Raw genomic sequence first — 24,716 nt, 5'->3', positions numbered from 1 at the left:
CAGTTTAGCCAGTTGGGTGTCATGACGGGCTTATGTTATGGGTTTGGTTTGGACTGCATGTTTTGAAAGGAGTATGGTGTGACGGGAATAAATGTGCTTTTTCTCTCAGTCCTTATTGGTCATCTTCTCTTTCTGCTCACTTTGTTGTGTTTCTGTCTGCATATAGAATGGAACGCATTCTGCCAGGTATTTAGGCGAGAACTTTGGCATGGAAGAAAATCTGGTGCCACCTGGTTTCATATGAGTCTAAACGAAAAAATTTCGCAGACACGTTGCAAGATAGTAACACATTTTTTGTAAAGAGGAGAACATCTTACATGCCAACAAGGATGCTGTCAGCAGTTCAGCTCCAATAAACATTGCAAATGGAGGATTTGTGCCACATCACTGAACACATCCCAAGAACAAGAGTTAAATAAAGAAGCATCTAAAATGTCAAACTGGATGGATTAATGGTCTTCATTCAGAAGTTCAGTGTGATCTGTCTAAAGGCCAGTAAAGTGTCTTAAAGGAATATATTTTACTCAGAATTCAAAATTCTGTTTATTGGAGAATCTTCAAGCATCTGTTTCCCACCAACATATTATTCTGACCATGTCAAACCCCACAGAGGCAAAAAAAGAAGCCTCATAAGAGTAGTCCAAGATGACTTGTGCACTATATTCCGAGTTTTCTGAAGTGAAATGATAGCTTTGTGTGATGAAACGACAGAAAATTAAGAAGGGATGCATTAATATTTAAAATCTTTCCTATGGTCTATATTAAAATGATACCCTATTTAGTAAAAAAAAAAAAACTAAAGTCGTTTTAAAAGCTACCAGTGATGCATCACAACATTATGATGCACAGTAGGCTATGAATAATGGATATTCAGTTAGAGATTAGCTAAAGATTACATTTAACTGTTTTTAAATTATTAGTGTTTTTAAAGATTAACTTTGAACCTTAAATGTTAAATAGTGGCAAAAGTAATGTACTGTATATGTGTAAATAGTGGAAATGCACAATAAAAAGATAAAATAAAAAAACTTGAAAACAATCAAAAGTTAGTTTTTTGGGGGAAAAATAATACTTTTATTTAAAAATGGATGCATAAATGTATCAGTGTCAGTCACATCATGCAATTTGATTTCAAATAAATGTTCTTTAGAATTTTCTATTCATCAAAGATTCTTGAAAAATATGTATTCCAGTTTTTAACAATAAGAATACGATTTTTTTTTTTTTTTTTTGAGCACCAAATCAGCATATTACAATGATTTCTGGAGCATCATGTGACATTGAAGACTCTGTATTGGCTACTGAAAATTCAGTTTTGCCTTCACATGAATAAATTACCAAAATGAAAATTCTGGGCTGAAATTCTGGATGCACTTGGCCAAAAATTTTACAGAAAATATATCAATATTGATTATCAATATTGTAACAAGAGATGTAATGGGATGGAGGTGGGAACCAGGAAACATATTATAATAACATAAATAAACAAATACAAAAACGAAAGTAAAGAGGGTAGTCCCTCACGGTCGACTGCCGCCACACATAATAAAACAAAACATTAAATAAAATAGTCCAGGCCTGGCCTCTCTCGATCTCCACTGTCGTCGCTTCTCCTGCTTCCGCTCCTCCGTGAGAGATACGAGACTGGTGCGTCGCGCATGTGTCGCTCATCAGTAATCACGCCACTGGCCTCGCGCCGCTCTCCCACGGCCCTCAACCTCGTCCTGCTCGCCACAAATATATTATTCTTTATCCAGGTCTATGCAACAGAATCAGATTTAACAGATTCATTTTTTTATCTATTATTATCAGAGCGTAGCGGGGAAGCGGATCAGTGAACGCGAGAGGGTTACGTCATTTTTCCAGTGTTGCCCAGCATGGCTATTTCACACCATGATGCAGCACAGTAGGGCTATTTTATATTATTTGAACAAAATATTGAGCGGAGCGTCACATACACGACGCAGTGATAACGGCTAGTGCGAGAGTGATACCTGAGCGCCGAACACTGGGGGGCAGGCAGCATATATTTTCGCCAAGTATTTTCTCATTTTTCTCTTTCGGCCAAAAAACGGAAATGCCATTTCCGGATGCACTTACGGTTCATCCCTACATTTAACAATATATTACAATAGAAATATTTATATTTGAAATATAATTGTAATAATATTTCACAATATTACTGTTTTTACTGTATTTTTTTATCAAAATGTTTTAAGGTTTAAGTTTGCCATGAGAGTGAGTGAATAATGATAGAATTAAAATTTTCTGTGAACCCTTTAAACCTTTTTTTTTTGGCTATCACACTCCAACCCTGGAATACAAGCCATGGGATCTGAATGCCCGGCGTCAGCACTAAACCATGTCCCCATGGCTGAACCTATACACTTGCACTCACAGAAACAAGTAGCCTATGCTATAGTGCTGTGCGTATATGTGTCTTTCTTTTCCATGGAACAGTCAATTGATACTCTGTCGATCCAAGGGGAGTTCTATTGAACGCCCAAGTAGTCACAACTTGTGCACATGTGCAAAAGAGTGTTCGTTTGTTTTCTTGAACCCTAAGGATTGACTATGAAATCAATGTTTACAGTGTCTTTTGTGGCTTTTAGTTTTCTAATACCACTACTTATCAACTTGAATCCTGTATGAAGTTAAACCAATGTAAAAAAAAAGTCAGAATCATGTCAGTAACTTCATGCCCCCAAGAAGCTGGAATTGGCGCTGTTAATTCTATACTAGGCTTATCTTCTCCATTTTTTTGTGCTCACTCTGCTGGCCCTTTTCATCGACTGCCTTGGTCCCGTCAAAGTAATCCCTCTATAGAGTTCGGTTTGTCTGTCCCTCCCAACTCACCTTCCTTCCTTTGTCGATCATCTTTTCCTTTTCTTCCTTATGTGTGTACTGGATAGCGGATTTTGAAGTTCCAGTTCATATGGTGATGGTCACATGACCTTGATTGACCTTGTTAGTTGGTATGGATGTGTGAATGAGCATGGATTTTTATTGGGTGCTGTGAATGCTTCCCAGAGGCGAGTCATGAAAGTGTACCATCTAATAGGGTGGCCTAGTGAAGCAGAGCTAATGCACTCAGGGTGACAGCGATGGATGTGAGTGTTTTTTTCATTTTCTTTCGACACAAGGCAGGCTGGAACAGCTATCAAGGAGATGACACAGGGCCAGGGACATCTACTGAGGAAATCGCTGGTGTTCTCACGTTCTCTGATGTGAGTTGGGTTGTTTGCAGCATTGCTTGTCCTCATCACTGTGGTAGGAAGATGATTGGGCTTGACGCAGCGGCTTGAGTGAGGGGTGCGAGGAAGACTGGTCGCTTGAGGGACTGCAGGCGTCCCTGTTGACATAGGTTAAAATGTTTGGACAGGGAGGACAGACTTAAAGCATCCCCTGGTAGTGACTAGCCTCATTAAAAAAAAATAGCATGGCAACCAGAGTAGATAATGCAGCTATCAGTCATCAAAACTTTCTGTCCCTGTGTTCCTTTCTTTTGACCAAGTAATGCCTGCTACAGCTGTGCGATTTCGGCAATCCTATAAGATCATTACAAATCACACTGTACGACATGAATCTAACAAACTTGGGTACGACATGTATGTACATCGCACTTTGTGGTTTTTATGTGCGCTGAAAAAAGTTGAAGCGAAAGAGGAGAATGTGCTGTCATGGCCAGGGAAAAGAGGCCAACTTGGCATGCCAATTTTTGCAGGTAGTTTTAGTGCCATGTCAAGTTGATCAATACACCATTTATGTTGCTTTTTTATTGGCTAGTCAATAGATATATTTTTTAGCACAAGCAAACTGAGATGATCATGCTAAATTTCTGACACAGTCAGATAATAACTGCAGGCTATCTTTGGTCACAAGACTGTGACAAAGGCCATCTTTGAACCTCTCTCACTGTATGACTTAGGACCACTGTTTAGGAGCCACAACCAATCGCCAAGATTGGTCATCTTTCGTCGGGTACAGCCCAAAATCATACAATGTGTAACCGGGGTGTCTAATCCTACTCGTGAAACCGAGTTTAGCTCCAACCCTAATTAAACACACATGAACCAGCTAATCAAGGTCTTGAGGATGCTAGAGACTTCTTGGCTGGTGTCTTTGTGCTAAACTCTGCAGGAAAGTGGCCCTAGTAGAAAGAGCTAAGAGAATAAAGGTCTGATCCAAAACCTCTGGAGACATAGGTGCACTCCCAAAGCAAAGGTTGTTCCAAAAGTTTGGTACTTTAATTCTGCCGCTTTCAAAGAGACTTGTTTACATAAAATTGTGTCTGTATGTATCCTTCCCATCGCATTGTATGTATCCTTCCCAAGGAAGGCAATTGCAGAATGATAAGCTCTGTGTAAGTAGTGAAAAGTGCTATTTGAGTTGAGACTATGAAGAACTTTCCAAATTGGACACTTATGAGGCTCTGTTTCAGTTACGATGCTGGTGTAGAGGGCAGATGCTCTTATAGGCAAACAATCAGGCTAAAATACTTTCTCATTTGCCGTCAACATTCAGCAAATGCGCATCTGTCATTTAAACAAATCTCTGAATATCTAATAAACATTTATTTCACAGACCTTGCAGATTTAATCGAATCCAGCTGTGAAGTGTGCATTACTGTCTGCGAGTGACGGTCGGTCCGTGTGAAGTGAGTGAATGCGAACAGAAGATCAGCTTCACAGGAGACGCGATCGAAAAACTTTAAATCCTTCATTTTAAAATATGCTGGTATATAACCAGTTGCCAACTGTGTCATGTTCATATCTGTGATATATCCAGTTGCCAACTGTGTCATATTCATATCGTTTTCACTGTGCTGTATGTAAAATTAGCGTTGCCTTGTCTTTATTTGAAAAAATATGATTACCAGCACGAAATGACCAGATTACTGAGTGCCCTGTTACAGTGTTTACCTTCTTTTTATTCACATATTCATGTATTTCTAAACAATTACTTTGTGAAAAATACTGTAATAGGATTGCAGATTCAAGAAGTTGCCATCTAAAGTATAAAAGCATGTTTTGTAAAAGATTTGTTTTCTAATTTATTTATAATTTATTAAATGTTGATTACAATAAATATATATAAAAATATATCGGCTTTATATCGGCCATCAGCCACCCTGCTCTCTAAGATATCGGCATCGGCCATCAAAAAACCAATATCGGTCGACCACTAGCTGCCTCATTTCCTAGAATCTGCTGCCGCGTCCCACAGCATCCAAACTGACATGAAACCTGAGCATGTGTATTGGCAACAACCCCATGTGCCACAAAAACTTGTAGTTGATTTCAGTGGAGCTTAAAATTAGCATATTGTAATGAAAAACAGTCAGTTTACCAATCACCTATGGTCATGAGCCATTTCAGCCACATGTACTCACAATCTTGTTCTTTCAGTCACTATCGTACTGTCTGTTCTCGTAACTCGATTGGGGTGTCTCAGTGGGCAAGTGATGTAACAGGTGTGCGGCTGGACACCGACTATCGCAGCAAGACTAGTCTTATTTTTGACCACAGCTCAGATTTAAGCACACTTCATCTCTACACACAAAGGTGTATTTAAAGCAGACTGGATTGTAACTGGATTAATTAGCAGCTTTGTCTGTTTCTTGTACATTCATTGGGAAAAGCTAAACAGGGATTTACTATTCCAATCAGCCAGTCAGTTTTCCTGTCAATAACTCTTTAGTAATGACCTTGATGAAGGGCTGGGGGAAGGGTACTTCCAAACAGCGGGTGAGATTTTATTTATGCTTTTCACTGCTTTGTGTATTTAAAAAAAAAAAAAAAAAAAAAAAAATCTAGCTGTAGTTACTTACAAGTAGTTTTATCTCGTGCCAGCACAGCAGAGACACTCAAAACTGGTCCAACCACACAACCCCCAAATTCTCTCTTCCTCTCTGAGAGTCTTTCACTCTCTCTTCTCTCCGTTATGAGCACAATCGACACATTTACACACAAACGGCCTGTCGGTCTCAGTCTCTCTCCCATCCCCCGTGCGAGAGAACTGTAAGCCACATTGCTGCTCGCTGGACGACCGGCCATAAATTTGACTTTTGACAAGCCTGGCTGCATTGTCCTCCCCCCCCTCCCCCCCCCCCCCCCCCCCCCGCCTTGCCCCTAACTCTGAGCTAACCTACGCGCGGCCTAGAGCTGCCCAGCTGTGGCTTGCTACTCAACATGGCCTTGTCTCTTCCTTCACACAAACATGCACACTATCTCTGTCTGTTATGCTGTTTTGCTCATACTCTGCCCATTCTCTTGCCTCCTCTTTGATTGCTGCTCATTATGCATTTGTTCCTCGGCTGAATCAGCTCTTTGACTTGGGCCTGAGCCATGCCCTTGTAATGACACCATGACCGAGTTTTTATACACACATGAAACTGCATATGCAAGCCACACAAAGGGACTTTACAATGACTAAACTTGAGCTTCTATGGGATAAATAGCTCATGATTCATCTGTTATTTCATGTTTGTGCATTAGGGATGTCAAATGCACTTTAATTTGGTCAATATGTTTGTTGATTTGGTCGAATGCATTGTATCTAATAGACATGCAGTGAAAAATAAACACTCGCGCACACACACACATGTATATATTTAATGATTTTTAAAATATATTTGTTAATATTTCTTTTTGAATAATTTAAATAATTAATACAGTATTTATATTAATATTTAGCATTTTTACTGTGGTATTAAACTATATATTGTTTAATTTAATTAGTTGATATAGTAATATGTACATTTTTATTTATTTAGATTGTTTATATATTAATAACTGTTTTGCTGGTGTATTAATAGCATTTTTTTACTTTAACTTATTAATATTGTCATTTGTTAATATTTATATTTAAATTATTTAATTTGTTAATATTAAAAGTTTTTGTTGTGTATTTAAATATTGCATCATTTGTTAGTATAAAATATTTTTGGATTTTAACTAGGGCTGTCAACTTTAGTCGTTTAGTCGACTAATCGGTCGATGCCGTCTTGGTCGACTGACATTCTCATTGGTCGACCAGTCGCATAATTTTTTTTTTTTTTTTTCACCAATAAAGAAATTTTCATTGATTTACTCCTTGATATTTATTCCTTTATAAGCAGTTATATATTACTGTATTCTAAATATAATTAGCCTATGTTTTATCCACAACTTTAAATGCTTTAATTTAGGCTATTTTGTAACAGCGCCACAGTTTAGCGCACCACGTAGAACACTCGGGAACCGCACCTGTGGCTGGCTGCACTGCTGCTTCGCGCTCAGTAAGGAATATAGGTAGTAATCTCTATGTGTCTGTCTGTCCGTTTGCATTTTGATTATTTCGAGAACCGTTCATCCAATCGACTTCACAAGGGAGTGCAGTGTCGCATTTGGTGCAATATAGACAGACACGCGAGACGCGACACGTTCAGAATTAATAGTAAACTACAGAACAGCGCGAGCGGGAAGCGGCGCACCTCACGCGAGCAGGGCGGCTATATTCTCCGAGAACGGACACTGCACTAGTGATATAAAACGCACATAGTCTGTTAATTAAGCAATACTTTTAAGGTAGTCTAATATTTTTCTGACTAACAAATTACTGACACATTAAAGGGTAGATTTAAATAAAGAAAAACGAAATTTAAATAAAGAAAAACGAAATTTAAATAAAGAAAAAAACGAAATTTAAATACAGAAAAAAATGAAATTTAAATAAAGAAAAACGAAATTTAAATAAAGAAAAACGAAATTTAAATAGGCCTAAAGAAAAACGAAATTTAAATAAAGAAAAAACGAAATTTAAATAAAGAAAAAAACGAAATTTAAATACAGAAAAAAATGAAATTTAAATAAAGAAAAACGGAATTTAAATAAAGAAAAACGAAATTTAAATAAAGAAAAAACTAAATTTAAATAAAGAAAAACGAAATTTAAATAAAGAAAAAACGGAATTTAAATAAAGAAAAACGAAATTAAGTTTGCCTAAATTAAAAACGAGATTAATTTAGATTGATAATAACGGGTAAAAAGTCTAATACATTTTGTTTATTCTATTTTCCACAATGTCAAAGCAACAGCAGCAATACAAGCTCAGGCATGCACTTCGGTTCATACAAACTCCGCTGTTCTGCGCTCTAGCCAGAGAACACTCTTGTTGCAGGAACACTCAGGCGTCGGTTCTATTTCTAGCATGCACGCGTTTTCCGCGTGGCTCGAGCCGCGCCTGAGACGCGTGTCTCACGCAGGCAGTGTGCAAACTCCAACCTTTTAACATGGGAACCGAAATAAAAACAGACACCCAACGCAGCTGAGACTCTCACGCCAGCAGCCAGTGTGTCGCCGGCCTTATTCAAGCGCGAATGAGAACCGTTTCGCGGGGGATCCCAGGTGTCAATAAAACAAAAACGTTTTTTCGTTGTTGTTTTATAAATGCTCTGACAATTGTTTAATAAATGTTCAATCAAAATGCAAAACATCGCGTCTTTTTTTTATTTTTATTTTTTATTTTTATTTTTTTTAGTCGACTAATCGTTGTGCAGGACAGGACTTTGGTCGACTAAGCATTTCTTTGGTTGACTACAGCCCTAATTTTAACTGTATTTTACTTTATAATTGTTAATTTTCATGATCAACTACATGTTGGTATCACGACAATCCCTAGTGTGTGTATATCTACACATGCACATCGCTTTCTAGAGATGTCGCATTACTTTGGACCCTGCATTTGTGACTGTTTGTGTAGTGGATTACGAAGGTGTTATTTGGGTGTTTATTTGCATGTGTGTATATTTGTCCTTTAGACAGAGGCAGCATGGAGGGCTTAGTGGCTGCTGGTGTCAGGGTGGAAGGTCATTATGATGTGGAATGTACCATAGGCGGAGAGGGGAGTGGGCGGATGGAAATATCACAGGGCAAAATACAGCAGGGGAGATGGACCCATACGTGTCCTTCCCTTTCCCCTGGTAATGCCATGACTTCAGACCGCTGTAAACCCTCCAGATAACAACCTCTTATACTAGCAGTATTAATCATTAAACTGTCCTCAGTGTAATGCTATGAACGCATACGCAGTTTGACAAATTCTATTCAAAATGACCTCATAAAAGTACAGCTCCCTTACAGCTTCTCTTTTGCCAACATGCTCAGGCCCTTCTTTCGCTCCCATCATGCACTCTTTCGCATCCATCCTCCAGACCAAACAAACCACAGATATTTAAAAGAGCCATCTAAAGGATGTGTGCTGTGTGCTGGTGTCCCTGAGGAGCGTCCTTGTTTGTGTTTGAATGATCTGAAGAGCTTAAGGCCCCTGGCTGTGAGAGTTTGGGATCGACCCAAAGAGGAAAGTACAAGGTCCTGAACCAGAACAAGAGAAGCTTGTTGCTCTCTATCTCTCTTGCTTTTGCTTTTTCGCTCTTTATCTTACACCTCTCACTGGAGGTAGCACATTCGTTATGTTCCAGTTGGATCGGGTTCTGACGCGTCTCCCGCAGAGAAGCAGCCCACACAGTTTAGATCAAAACTCTGGGATGATCCTCAAAGCGCATTATTAATCAAACAATACTTGTGCAATACATGCACAAGATCAGCTCATTAGAGAACAGACTAACACTCTTTGCTTTGTTCTGTCTTATTTTGTATGTGATTTTTAGTTTCTTATGATGAAATGAACATGAGAGCTTCAAACAGTCACTTGTAGGACCAAAACAAGCTTTCAAAGTCTCTTCCCCCCCCATCTCAGGGTTCGGTTTTCTCTACTCTTCATGTCATCATTTCTGACATGCCTTCGTTCTCACAGCTTACTGACAGATGACTGAACACTATGTTCTAAAGGTTAAACTCATGCTTGAACTCTTGTTCCCACAGACTTGTGGTTCATGAGAGAGGAGACGATGTCCAATGGTCTTCCGTCTGTAGGGCCATGCAGAAAACGCAGACGGAATTGCTGAATCCAATCATAAAAATGCTTGGCACATGATTCACCACAGCCAAAATAGCGCTGTATGACAGATATAGCACTTTTATTTCTAAATATTAGCAAATTGTTCACCATGTCATCAACTATCTTCTATTCCGATTCTCAAATACGTGTAAGTGAGTTTTTGTCGTTTAAAAACCTTTATAAATGATCTCGATCTGTAACGTGAAATGGGCGCCGCCATGTTTGTTTGGGCCGCAGTTCAGAGATTCCTGTCTGTTGGATTTATTACAACACGTGAATTCATCAGTTTCTCCCGAAATACATGAAAGTAAGTGGCTGGTGAACTGGGAGAAAAATAGCGTAAACTTTATAGTTACTTACACTGTGTATCTGATATGAATAAAACACGTCAGCAAATATATTTGAATGGATTGTTATTGCTGCTTCCATAGACACCATTGTGTATTTTACAAACTATAAATGTATAATGTACAAATCTATAAATTATGTGTATTTAAATGTCTGAAACCTAAAAGCGTGTCCGTCTTTGGCTCAGCGCCAGTGTAAGCTGGAGAAACTGGAAGAACTGGTTGAGGAACGACCACTCCCTAAGAGGACAGGGACCTTTCTGGAAATTAACATTTGTGAAACATCTCTTGTGAAACTAGCACCATCATTCGAGACGCAAGTCTCACCTAAGCAATCCTAATCTTCATTTCTTCCCCTCTTCCCCCATCCCTCATTCTGAGATCACCAAAATTCACCCAAGAATCTTTATGGTTTAATGTGAATAATTATCATACAGTATTACACATGTTTGGTATCATTTGAAATGCCTCAGTGCGACTGGTACAAAGGTCTAATTCCCAAAGACGTAAAACAAAAGGTAATAAGGTTTTTAAGAGTTTATAGATAACTGGCACACAGAGGAAGGTGGGTCTCTAGGCAAATGGTCTCCTACTCCCAAAAGGTGTCACCTCTGAATGTAAATTCCCATTGTTAACAGATGTTTCCATCTGTCTATAGTTTCTGTCTATATGATGAAATGCAACTAGAGGATCAGGACGATTCTGTAACCCAGATCAGCGCGTGATGCGAAGTGTAAGCAAAACACTTCGCGTCATGTATAGAATGTCAAGGGTTTGAATCTTCACTCTTTATTCCAGATCATTTGATGTTTTGTATCTATCATCTTTGAACTGATTATGAAATTGACCTGATACATTTACCTGACATAATAAATTGTAAACATTGATTTTATTCTAACGGCCTTCTGCAGAGGCGGTCTTTTGTCACACACTGTCGTACTGAGACAAAATTTGAAACGAGTCATTTTGGCAGCTCGGTTTCAATAAAAGCAGTTTTTGGACTAACAAGAAATTAAAGGAAAACTTAAAGGATGCTTTTATAGTACAATGACCAAAAGTCATATTAAAAGTCATTTTATCTTCTTTGACCACTTTAAGCTTTCTGGGAAAGAGATTTGGTGTCTGATTTGAGCAAACCCAGAACCTGCCTCTGATTAGATGTAAATAATTACACAAATAATTACACCATGTGTGCTTTCATGTTTTTTTTATTTATTTTTTATGTGGCATATGTGTGATAAAGTTCATAGGGGCGTGTGCGCAAGGCTTGTTACACGTGGAGGTGTGTAATCACAAGCGCAAATCAAAATAAAAAGCAACTAAATCACTTTGAGAGGGACAGACAGACTGTGTTTTATATAGAGCACTTTACAACTCCTCACTGTAAAAGCAGGCTTCATTCAAACACAAGCCTCTGATTGGCTGCCAGTTGGGAATGTTTGCTGCTTGTCTCAGTGTGTTTATGTGAAAGCTGCTGAGTGTGGTAGAGGATCTGCAGCCAGGATTTAGGAAGCGTTTGATGTTGCTGTGCACATTCATTATGAAGCTCAGCACATTCGTTGTGTGTGAGGTTAGTATGGTTCATATAATCAACTGCAGAGAACATCAGATAGTGTCTACTCATTGTAGTTGTCCTGCTTTTGTTTTGTGTGTGTGATTCAAATTTAGAACTGCTTCATGCAAATCTGTAACATCGCTTTGTGTTGATATTATTTATAGCTGTTCATTGTCCCCAAAATGAAAGAAATCAGACTTTTGGATTCTTGTAAGTTCTGAAGAAAACATGTACAGGCAGAAAGCAAGGCAGGACATGTAGAGAACAACAGGCCCAAATTAGAACAGCCTGCCTATGTAATTAAACACAGTGTGAGAAATCTTTAAACATGCACATTTACAGTAGACATGGACATTATGACATTTTCCATTGGTGTTTTATTTTCAGCAAAAATTTTGAAATATATATAGACACATTATGGAATGGTCACAAATTATATTTTTCATTGGAAATATATATTGTTTTATATTTATAATGTTTTTGAGCCATTTTTGCAATTTCTCTTAGCCACTTTGTCCCTAAATTTATTTTTAATTGCCTTCTAGTTTTTTTTAGCAGTTCACATAAATCGTTCAGTAGCATGACATGAATTTAGAACATTTCAATATTTTCCATGTAGTCTCTCAATTCACTTTTTCCCAGCCATTGACTGAATTTTCCATAATCCATCCTTCCTTCCTTCCTTCCTTCCTTCCTTCCTTCCTTCCTTCCTTCCTTCCTTCCTTCCTTCCTTCCTTCCTTCCTTCCTTCCTTCCTTCCTTCCTTCCTTCCTTCCTTCCTTCCTTCCTTCCTTCCTTCCTTCCTTCCTTCCTTCCTTCAATGTGAACTGCCCACATAAAACTACAAAAAACAAAGAAACATGAAGGCACAGTGGACTGTCTCATATCTCGTACCTGGACATGGCAGGATAGGATGAATTTGGATGTCAGATAGATATACACCCTACTCCCTGATGGAGACAGCATGAGGATTTATTTCAGCGATCAGAGAGCTCATACTGTTGGCTTTCAACTTGGTGGCTTTAGATCTGTTATCTATATCTAGTGAGCATCCATGCCAGGGTTGTAATTAAAACAAGGTCTCTATTGGCAATTTGAGACGAAGCTTTTTAAAGAAAGAGCCCCTGCGTTTTCCCTCCTAGTCTTCCCAAAGGAAGCTAAACTTTCTCTGAATCTGGCATTTAGACTACACTGCTGAATAGACAAAGTACCACACTTTTCTCACTTCTCTTCTCTTCTCTTAATATAGCTACATTTTAATAATTGTAAGACTTATTGGGACTGGGCAATGCAGTGGATTGGCCATGATGTCATATAAACCTAAAAAATGGAAATGTACACTATGTTGTAATAATTTGTATATTTAAGAGTTAGTATATTTATTACTATTAATATGTAATTTATATGATTTATTTACATTTATATTTTATAGGCAATGCTTATAATCATATAAAATGAGTCCTAAGTTACAATGGGCCTCTTTCGGAGGAAACAAATTTTTATTTTGGACAAACACTTAATTTTTGACTGGTTTCAGTTTTATTCTAGGCTTTCAAATAATGTTATGCAAGTTCAGTTCAGTTCATTACATTACCTAAAGGAAGTAATTCGGTGTCCATATCTGTTAGTTAGCTAGAAATCATAATGCTACAATAATAAGAATGTATTAAATATATTTACTATATTATAAATGCTATTTAGCTTAAACCTTTATTGCTTAGTTAGTGTTCTGTTCAAAAGTATATTTATTACTATTAATATGCACTTAAGTACAGTGTTTATGTACATTTAGATTATATATTCTATTTAAATAGATCAAACACCGTTATTATTTATTTATTTTAATAACAGGTACAAAGAAGGTGAAGAACTTGCATGAAGAATGTGAAGAATTGTAAAGAAACTGCAAAAAAAAATAGCTGAACCATTATGGTAAATTTATTGTAACATCTAAAAATACAAATGTGTGTGTATGTATATATGTACTGTATGTGCGCATGTGTTTGTTTGTTTGTTTGTTTGTTTATTGAGCTAAGTGCTGTGTGTAATAAGTGCAAGTTTGTAATAACTAGGCCTGGAGCTTTTCAGTAGCCTACTTCTGCTATCTGCAAAGCTGCTTTTAAAGTATGTATTTAGTAAAGTAAAAATATTACTGTATTAGTTGTAAAGTGTTTTCAGTCATACTGCACTTGCTCTTCAAGTGTGGGAGTTTGCAGTAACTCCTTTGAGCAAACAGATGGTCTGATCTCTGACCTGAGCTAATCAGGCACAAATTTGGCATGTCAAAAACCTGTCTTCAAGTCCTGCTATTTACATACTCCCCAAGCCCAGATTTTCCCTTTTTGTCTTTAGTCCGCGTGACATCCGAGTTCATCCATCCTCTTTTAAATTGAAACATTACGACATCACCCCCTCCCCTCAAAACGGTCTTGTTGAAATCAGATTAGATAACAAGATTAACCCCAGAGGTTTAGACCTGCCGCCTAGCAGTGCTAGTCACAAAACAAACAAAAAGAAAAAGAAAAGAAAAAAGGAATGTGTGTTTTTGAGAGCAATTTTTTAACTTCAGGTTCTTACCATTGCCTTATAATTTTGTGATGACAATGCTCCGCTGATTTGAGACATTTCAGGAATGTACATGTTAATACCTGTTGCAGCCACTGGAATTCAACAAGATGATAGTAGAAGAAGATGTACCAACCCATTTTTAGAAATGGGTGCAGCAGTGCTTAGCTAACAGTTTTCTGCGTTTTTCCTGTAAACGGCCTATTCGCTGTGGGGATGGTATAGGGATGAGGGAGATTAGCTTTCCATCAAGACGAAGTAGTGGGGAAGAAGAAGAGAAGCCTAGGGCGGTTGCTTTTCTTTGTTAGGCTTTCTGCTGTGTGGCCTTTCCTGTTTGTTTTCCATATACTGCATTTGAACCCCTCTCAACAAACCTCTTTTGATTTCTTGCAGGACGACAGCCTACAGTTCCAGTGGTCCCAGGCTTGGGGAAATTATTAACCAGAAACAAAGCACAACAGGACACTGGTAGGTTCTGTGGCCTTCCCTCTTGTTCAGTAGCTGAATATGCACTATGTGACACGCTCCATCAAAAAGAGACATGAGTTGCTATGGGCCACTTTTGATTGCTTTGGGTTTTGTTGTTTTTGATAAAACAAAATTCATTCCATTTACCTTCATATCTGTTACTTTGCTAAAACTCGTGTGAAAGTTATATTGTTCACATATATATTGTAAAATACATGCACAATATTATAAATAGGTTATATTTTATTACCTAAACAGTTTTTTATGTCTTAGTATTTTTAATGTACACTACCTTTCAAAAGTTTGGGGTCAGTTTTTTTGAAGGAAAGTAATACCTTAATTCAGCAAGGATACATTAAGTTGTACATACGTGACAGTAAAGACATTTATAATGTAAAAGCCTTTTTAACTTTTCTATTCATCAAAATAGTGCAAAGTCTACAAAAAACTACAAAATATTCATCAAGAAAAAATTAAGCAGCATTAAGCAAAATTATCACTAAATCCGTATAATAAAATGATTTCTGAAGGATCAATGGGTAATGGCTGATGAAAATCAGTGCCATTACAGGAAACATAAATCACACATTAATCTCGAAATGTGCTTCTGATTCAGAATGACACAAAATGTTTCATGCAGATCGTGTCCCTGAGTAACATATAGTCTACTTCTGTGAGACTTCCTTGGCTCAACTTGGCTACCAAATAGGGTCAATACGATGGCTTCGGGAAAAATGTATTCTTGTGATAATTTTTTTTAATGACAGTTGTGGGAGTGGAGGCTTGGTGTTCAAAATGCCTTGGTATAAATGGCATCTAGTCTAGCCATTCTTAAGAAGGAAATAGGAGACGCACATTCTCTGAATTCCAGCCTACTGTACATCTGGCTGAAAAATGTGCCCCTTCCCAGCAACAAGAGTTTATAATACCTCCAAATTGAATTCAACACCCTTTGAGCCCACTTGCCAACTTTGATTTGTATTCATGTAGAGTATGTGATATGCATTTTTCAGCAGGTTATCCCAGTAATGACAGATGTCCTGTGCTGGGTTCTCATGTTGAAAAACAATTACGGTATCATTTAGAATAGGAGGTGTTTTCTACACCTGTTTGCAGCTAGATCGTCCTCTACTGAAGCTTAGCTATGTCACAAATGAAAACAGAACTCCTCTTTCTTGCTCTCTCTCTACTGTCCCACAGGCAACTGCTGTAGATGAAGTATAATTGCAGTGTAATCCTGGCACTAGTCCCAGGGCTTTAGAAAAAAAGAAAGTCGACTAGATAATACCAGCTGTTTGCTGTTGCACAGATGTTGGAGAGAGGAAATCGGTTTCCACAAAATTGTTAAGCAGCACAACTATTTTCAACATTGATAATAATAATAAATGTTTCTTGAGCACCGAATCAGCATATTAGAATGATTTCTGAAGTATATGAAACTGAAGACTGCAGTAAGCTTTGCCATTACATTTTAAAATCTTAGGGATGCACCGATATGAACATTTTGTCTGATACTGATAACCGATAATTCTTTATATTTGAAAGCCGATAATCGGTATATTGGCTGATAAATCTAAATCAAAATTTTTTTTATAATTTTTGAGAGCTTGATTGCAAAAAAAAATTACAAAAATAATTCACACCATTAAAAGCCATGTCCCAAGCACATAATTATAATGTTCTCATTATAATTTTATGTAGCCTATGACAGACTTGCGCAGCACATGTTGCACATGGAATTTTCTTTTTTCAAAAGTGATTCCAATCATATTTCAAACAATTCAAAACCATTCATGGTGAACAGTGTGCTTCTGAAGGGTCTCAGCTGAAGGAAATAATCCATTATTTATCTGCTTTAATATATCAGCAAAATTTTCTTATCGGGCCGATAACGATAACATTAAATATGAACAAATATCGGCCGATACCGATATGGTGGCTGATATAATGCATCTCTATAAAATAGTTATTTTAAATTGTAATATATATATATATATATATATATATATATATATATATATATATATATATATATATATATATATATATATATATATATATATATATATATATATTACACTAGTACAATTTTACTTGGTGAACAGCCTTGGTGAACATAAGAAATGTCTTTCAAAAACATAAAAAATATTACTGACCCCAAACTTTTGATTCGTAGTGCATATGTATTTATTTGTGTGTATGCAAGTTAGGCATATATAAATCATATACTGTATACTAAGTTTGAGTTTACAGGCTACTAACAAACCAGTCTACACTAATGGGTTTGTTGACTGCTCACATACGCTGGTTCATGCTACATGCCCCAGTTTTTAGGGTAAAACCAAGTGAACTGTTTTGGTTAAATTGAAAAATCACTGTCGAAAACAAGGCACACATTTAGAAAAGCAGGGTAGCATACAGATGTAAAATTAATGGGTAGCCGTGAAGTTTCCAGAACTTTCCCTACATAAAACACTAGCTTAGGCCAGAATGATTTACCTTGTTGGTTTATGCTGTTTTGGTATTAATAGTCTGGCAGGTGGGCTAACCCTAACTCTTTCCCAGAAGTGGTGACACTGGTTGATCAGGGAACTTGCTGGTTAAACTAGTTAGAAAAGTCTTTTTGGGGCATCAGTATCCAAAACATGACACATGTTTCTGAACCGCTATGGTGGTGTTCTCTTTCTATTTTGTTTGAAATTCTGAAATTGGTGTTGCAGAAAAGAAACCAGAGCCAAATGTGATATGCATTTTCTTTGGCGGACTCTCAATGAGTAAGAGGCCCTGTACCTGTGTTATAGGGCTTCACGCTTTGGGGTTAGAGGGGAATTGGGGGAGCTAGAGTTTACAGTATTATTATTATTTTTTCAGTTACAGTCTAACGTTCTTAACACCTCATAAATTGCACCTGCTGCGACGCCACCGAGGCCTGATGAACTTCAAGCACACTGAGGGGAAGTGAAGTAAGCAGTGAGATCTGTGTGGGATATTGCTTTTCCTTGACTCCCCATCTCTTTCCTTGAGTTGCCTCCTTTCAAAATGAGAGTGGTCTTAAGATTGGATATAGATCTCACAAATTGCCTAGTTTGTACACAGAGAAAACAAAGCGGAGTGTCAGTAAATCAGTAAGTTCTGTGTGTCCACCAAAGCCTTTATTTATATATATATATATATATATATATATATATATATATGTATATATGTGTGTGTATGTATGTATGTACATATAATCCACCAAATTAGTTTTTTTGTCTTGAGCTTAGTAATATATATTTTTAATAATAATTAAGAAGTATGAAAATAATTGTGAATTCTTCCAAAATAATCAAATGTAGTAACTGAATTTTGACCAGTTATCAGATTATCAAATTATAATTAATTGCATAATTTAGAAAAGAATCTTAATTACGTCAACTCTCTGTTAGAACCAATATTTACACTCATAAAAAATAGTACCACTACTGATAGACTGGTTGCTTTGTTGAAACTACAGTCTAAAGCGTGGTTATGCTTTTATCGTCGTCCTCTTTACGCAGAATTTTCTAATCCACCAGGATTTTGTTTTTCATGCACTATACCTAAACCATTCCTGTATGCGTCCTGGATCACTGGCTTGCAAGAACCCTTACTCTGTAGTGGCAGGCCAAACTTTTGTACCATCCCCCTATACAGTAGGTAAAATGTAAAAAAAATACAAGGCGTTCAGAAAGAAAAGTACAGTACGTACTGTCCTGGGGCCCTCGTTTCTCGAAAGTAAGCAGCAGTGCAAGAGCATACACGTGCAAGAGTGTTTCTGGCTTTTGACACAGATTTCTATGCGCAGACCTTCTACACACATCATTGATTTTTCTAACCTCTGCAATATGCCACTCCTGCATCAATGAATGGTTTCCTGGAAGAAAAAAATGATCCATAGACCGTCTGTACAGAACACATAGACTGAATCTCACCCCCATACCTCGGTTTCTTTTGCTTTCCTTCACTGCAAAGCTGCTCAGGTTTTCCTACAGCCTGTTAATTTGGGACATTAGGTAAATAGAGCAAGGGGGAAAGTAAGTGTCCCGTTGCTTTACACTTCCCTCCTACATTGTAGCATTAACAAATGTTTATTTGAGAGTTTTAGGAAAGGCTAGTCTCATGTAGCCGCATCTTTGACTAAACAACAAAAGGTATATCCTCGTTGCAACTTATTCTAAAAAAAAAAAAAAAAAAAAAACTCAGACAAGAAGTGACCATCTGAGTAACATATAAAATGACCACCCACAATTTGTTTAGTTTTAAGTGATGTTTAGGGGTGAGAGTATCTGAACGGGAAACACTGGAGAAAATATTAGAAAATATAATCCGATTTCTGCCTGTCCAAAAGTAAAAAGTAGATTATTTTGACAGATGTAATCCTGTGTAATATACAGCTCTGCTCATGCACCTCATAACTTTCAAAGATTTGATGTCACTAATGGTTATTATATACTGAAATTTAACATTTGTGCTATTTGAAATAAAATAATTATGTTCACACTTTAGATTTGGGTCCAATTCTCACTATTAACTTACTATTAGCTACAACTTTTGCCCCAGTAAACTCCTAATTACTAATAGATAGTAAGGTAGTTGTTCAGTTTAGGTGTTGGGTAGGATTAAGGGATGTAGAATGTGGTCATGCAGATTAAGGGCATTGATATGTGCTTTATAAGTACTAATAAACAGCCAATATCCTAGTAATATGCATGCAAATAAGCTACTTTTTAATAGTGAGAATTGGACCTAAACTAAAGTGTTACCATAATTATAAAAAAAAAAAGAAAAAAAGAAAAAAAAGTTTGCTGTATCAGTCTCTTCCTTGTAAACATGATTTTGTTTCCATGTGGAAAAAAAAACCCTTCCAGATCTTGCATAAAGTCAGCCAATCAAATTAGAGCTTGCCAGATCTAGAAAGTACTCTCCACATGGTCGCTGAATGTTGAGTGTGGCTTTCCATGGGTGACACAAGTTTGTTTTCAAATGTAAAACCAGATTTCTAAAACGTAGGTCTGCCTGTTTGCTCATGATCATGGCAACTCTGTCAGCCCTGAGCTATTTGTGTCATGGAAAGCCGAGATTTCACGCTGGTTTGCTACCCACGTTGTTGTGCTGATATGAATTGCTTGCTCTAAATTTTAACTGGCCTTGTCATTATAAATCCCCAGATCCATATTTTAAATGTCATATGGTTAATTTAAAAGGATCAAATGTTACCGCCCAGGGTAGTTTCAGTGTGAATAGCTCTTGTGCCCCTCTCCAGGTGTCTAATAAGCTTCATTATGAAAAGGAAAGTCACTAGTCCACCTCCAAGGGGAACATACATTATTTTTCATACACATGAAAGCAGTTGAAAGTGTGGTTTTTGCCCTTTGGGTGACCGTGTACAATGTGACTCATATGTGCATAACCAACCGTAAATAAGTTTGCATTTATGTACAGTGTGTTTGAATTTCCATAGCCTGTAGGTTTGTGTGTTATGTATGTGTGTGTGTGTGTGTGTGTGTGTGTGAGAGAGAGAGGAACTTCCTCTCTGTTTAGTTTAAAAGTGGATTAGACATGGATGTGGAGACTTCCTGTGGAGCTCACAGCATGGGACGCACACAGACAGGGAGGTTCACGACAGTCTGTTTTTTGTGTTCATCTGCTGAATCTTGTTAATTAAACTGTTGCTGCCTATGTTTTCCACAAATTCAAAAAACCTGCTCTTTTAACAGCTTTAGGTGCTCTGTATTTGTAAGGATTTCTATGGTCACTTTGAATTTCCAACGTAGAAGTATGAATCTGCAAAACAATATAATTCTTCAGGAATCAGGGCTCAATTGTACAGGTCAGCGTTTGCTCAGTTCTTTAATTTTCAGGTGCCCTACCGCAGAAAAACAAAAAGATAAAATAGCTTTAGCAATGTATTTTTATTAGAGATGCACGGTCGACTGGATATAAAAATCGTAATCGGCTGGTTTTTGCTCCAAACGCACGACTGGCTGTTTTTTTTTTTAAATTTTTTTATTTAGGCTTTATCTCTGTTCCGCACAAACTTCATTGCAACAATTTCCTAAAATGTCAAATATTACGAAGTCTGTAAACATGGCGTTAACACAGACCAGAGACGTGACACACTGAAGATGGACAAAAAGAGGAGAGCACAGATGTGTCAGCAGAGAAAATACTATAGAGCTGGTAAGTCCCGCCCCTTCCGTAAAACCCCGCTGGACCTCTAGGTTGAAAAATCGTCAATGCAAGTGAATGGGAGAAAATAATTATTTTCTGGTCCCGTTTGAATTGTGCCATGAATGTGAACATATGTTGTCTGTGAATTTTTTATATAATCTTTCATGTTACGAGTTTGACAGTATATGGTATGATTCTTCGGCTAGCAGTTGTGGAAAACGAGAAAGACTACATGTCGCCTATGTGACGAGAAAGACTACATGTCGCCTATGTGACGTCACCCCATAAAGTTGACTTACCCGTGGTTTTCGCCAACCTCAACGATTTTGTCCTCTCCCTGAAAGAAGGCGGTGAAGTGCACCAAAGACACAGTCATGTTTAGCGGGATCCGTGAGCTAGTGTCCGTGTGCGAATGGTGGTGACGTTTCAAACGCGTCGAAAGCAGCGAAGAGTTGTAGTCCACAAAGTGCTCTCACACAAAGTCTAACCGTATCAAACTTCTACCCGCTAAATTTCAGCATTCTTCACACGAAAGATTATATAAAAAATTCACAGACAACATATGTTCACATTCATGGCACAATTCAAACGGGACCAGAAAATAATTATTTTCTCCCATTCACCTGCATTGACGATTTTTCAACCTAGAGGTCCAGTGGGATTAGCGGAAGGGGCGGGACTTATCAGCTCTATACAGGCACAGAAAGCTCACTGTTCGCTATACTCAACATTTTGGAAGAAAAATATTCAATATTCAATGGCAGGTCTCCAGACTGTGACCAAATGGTCGTTTTTTGCTACCTTTTTTTTCTTGCCGGTCGCACTGGTAAGACCTGCTAATTTCCATTGCTCCGTAAAAGACTGTATTGCATATGAAAAACATAAAATGGCAAACACCGTAAAACGCGTAACACTGTTACCACACAGTGCTCGGAGATCCAGAGAGAAGGTGTTTGAATTCACCGCAGTATTAATAACATTGTTGCAAGATCTAGTGAGAAGCATTCAAATTCAGCGCAGAATTCTCTATTATAAACCATAGATATCAGATCTGAGCTGACGTGGAAACCAGGAGAAGCATTGTGCCATGAACAAACAAGATAGAGAAGGCTTTTAAGTTCACATACTGTATCACCAACATTCAACATGGATTTAATCTTTTTTTTTTTATGATGACCAAAAAAAAAAAAAAAAATTCTCCCTATACATTTTTTGTTGTTGTTGTTAATATAAGTTCATTTTATCATTTTAACCTAGTGTTATTAGTTACTGTACGTATTAATGCAAAACAATAGGAATATAATAATAACTAAATAGTCATTTTATGATTTATGATTAAAAATCCTCCCACCCCTTAGCTACCAGATCAGATGCTGGTTCCCACCAGAACTTAGTGGCACCGGTGCTACTGCTCTCAAATGTTAGTCTATAGCCCTTTATTGGGGTCGGGGGTTCATATGAATGTATCTCTGAAGGGAACTGACTGTTTTCAGAAATGTTTCAATGGCATTTCCTTTTCCTCTTACCTCTGTATATTGCCTATTAAAGTAGTGTTTATAAGCACAGCGCTCCTTTCTGTACCGCTGAAACCAAAAAAAAAAAGGCTATACGCCTATAAGTGCCACCTACTGACAGAGAGTGAATTTACATTTTCATTCAGTCTATCTGCTGTTACATGCAGGTATGTTTTATGTAGCATAATTTCACAAAGCTCATGTCAGACCATGTTGTTTTTGCTCTAAATCTTGAAATAAAAAACAACTACTCGTGTTACATTTACGTGTTTGTGTAGCAGGATCATGATTAAAATGCAGAAAAGAAAAAACAAAACAATCAGCAACAGGTATCGGGATTGGCCCATTTGCTTGTCTGTAATTGGAAATTATATAGCTGTAATGTAGATTTATATAAATAGAAGATATAAAATTATAGATATGATGCAAAACATTACTGATGAAGTCACATTGCTTTCAAATCTATGTCAGCCATCGAACAACGTTACTTTGATAATGTGCACTGCAGTACATCACAGATAAGCACATTTTTAAGTACGCAAGGTATAAAACCATGTATATAAGGTCAACAAATGTAAGATTTGTTGAACACCACACATCTGTCAACTGGCCGAAACTCTTATTCCATCCCTGTGTCATCTTTATTGTTGAGCTATGATGATGTTGTGACATTTTTCCTTTTATATTCCCAGAGTGACACATTTAAATGCACATTGTAAATATCCAGATATTCCGCTTCTATTTAGAGCTAAATAACTGATGAAGCCTGACATGGTAAAGGTAGTCACCATAAATGTTGAGCTCTTATTCAAAATTCGGAGAAATATCGACCTCTCGCAAACACAACTTGGGTATTTCCACCCAAACGCATAAAGAAGACTAATACAAATGGCTGAACATAAGAAGATATTAATCCACAGATGGGAATAATTTGGCGTGTTCTACGTTTTGAAGCAGAATGACTTACTGTTTTTCCCCCTGAGAGGTTCATTTTGTAGTTTGTGACATCTGTTAAAAATAATCCAAGAGGCTTTACCATATTTTTGTTAAATTCATGTAGTAGCACAGTGCCAGCAATGTTGAATAACATCACAATTACATGTGACAATATTCTAATCGGCCTATTTACATTTTGATACATTATAGTTCAAGAGGATGTGGTGGATTGAACTGACATTTTTTAATGTTGTTAAGTGTTGTTAAATGTGCCAGATGTGTAGTGAGACAAACATTTGCATTATTTAAAAGGAAAATGAAAGTGTGTTTGTTTTGCTACATCCTCTCTGTTAGTGGTGATGTTAGGAAAAATAAGGAGGCGGATTAGCACACATAGCCTCTGAAATGCAATGCATCGCATCCTGCCTCTCTGAAACACATTACTATGTTGTTTATTCAGCTAATTAGTTTGATTATAAATCTCTCACACTGATACTCCATGATAGCAACCTATCCCCAAGGGGTACTAGGCAGTATGACCAAAATGTTCAGGCTAATGGTAGAGATATTGAATTATGTGTTTTCACTAGATATTGAACTAATACATTTAAAAAAAAAAAAAAAAAAAATCAGTTTAAATATAATTTATAGTAACCGCATAACTAATATTATAAATATGATGCGTATTATAAAATTTTACAAAGTTAAAAGCAAAAGATATAACCTGTTAACCCCATGAAACATGCATTCACCTGATCAATTTTAAGCATCCAGATGGTACAATCGCTCTCGGAATATGCATTTATTTAGTAATTTTAACTGTTGGAAACAGAGCGTAAAAGTGGACTTCAAAGATTTCTTATCCTGTTGCGCCATCTATAGGCTGCGATCAGCGACTAGTCGGCGTCAAGCTTAAAGTGTCATGGCAGAGCATTAAAGTCGACTAGTCTGTGCAACCCCTAATATACACTAATTTGTTTAGATTAGCCACCTTGTAAATATATTTTCATTGTTTACTTTTTTTTACTCACTATCTAATGTAGTATAAACTGTATTATCTCATTTGACATTTTCCACCACTGTTTGGCCATTGGTCCCTGTCCTACTCTCTCCCATTTCTTTCTCAAATGCCTTTTGCTGATTATGACCATTATCAGTGTCACCTGTACAGGTGTTTCCACCTCACCCCAACCATACGGATGCA

The 24,716-nt window shown here is 37.2% G+C and overlaps 1 protein-coding gene across 1 annotated transcript in view; it reads left to right on the top strand.

Annotated features, from left to right (window-relative positions):
- thrab (thyroid hormone receptor alpha b) overlaps positions 1 to 24,716 on the top strand; it is a 153,478-nt gene that overhangs the window by 52,463 nt on the left and 76,299 nt on the right. The window contains exon 2 of the mRNA XM_084434711.1: positions 14,799 to 14,873. The gene's annotated coding sequence lies outside the window, so the exon portion shown is untranslated. The remainder of the gene's footprint in view (positions 1 to 14,798; positions 14,874 to 24,716) is intronic.

Source organism: Rutilus rutilus (assembly GCF_951802725.1).
Source record: "Rutilus rutilus genome assembly, chromosome: 16".
Classification (NCBI taxonomy): Eukaryota; Metazoa; Chordata; class Actinopteri; order Cypriniformes; family Leuciscidae; genus Rutilus; species Rutilus rutilus.
Note: the sequence above shows the minus strand (reverse complement) of the source record. Positions and strands in the feature narration are given on the sequence as shown.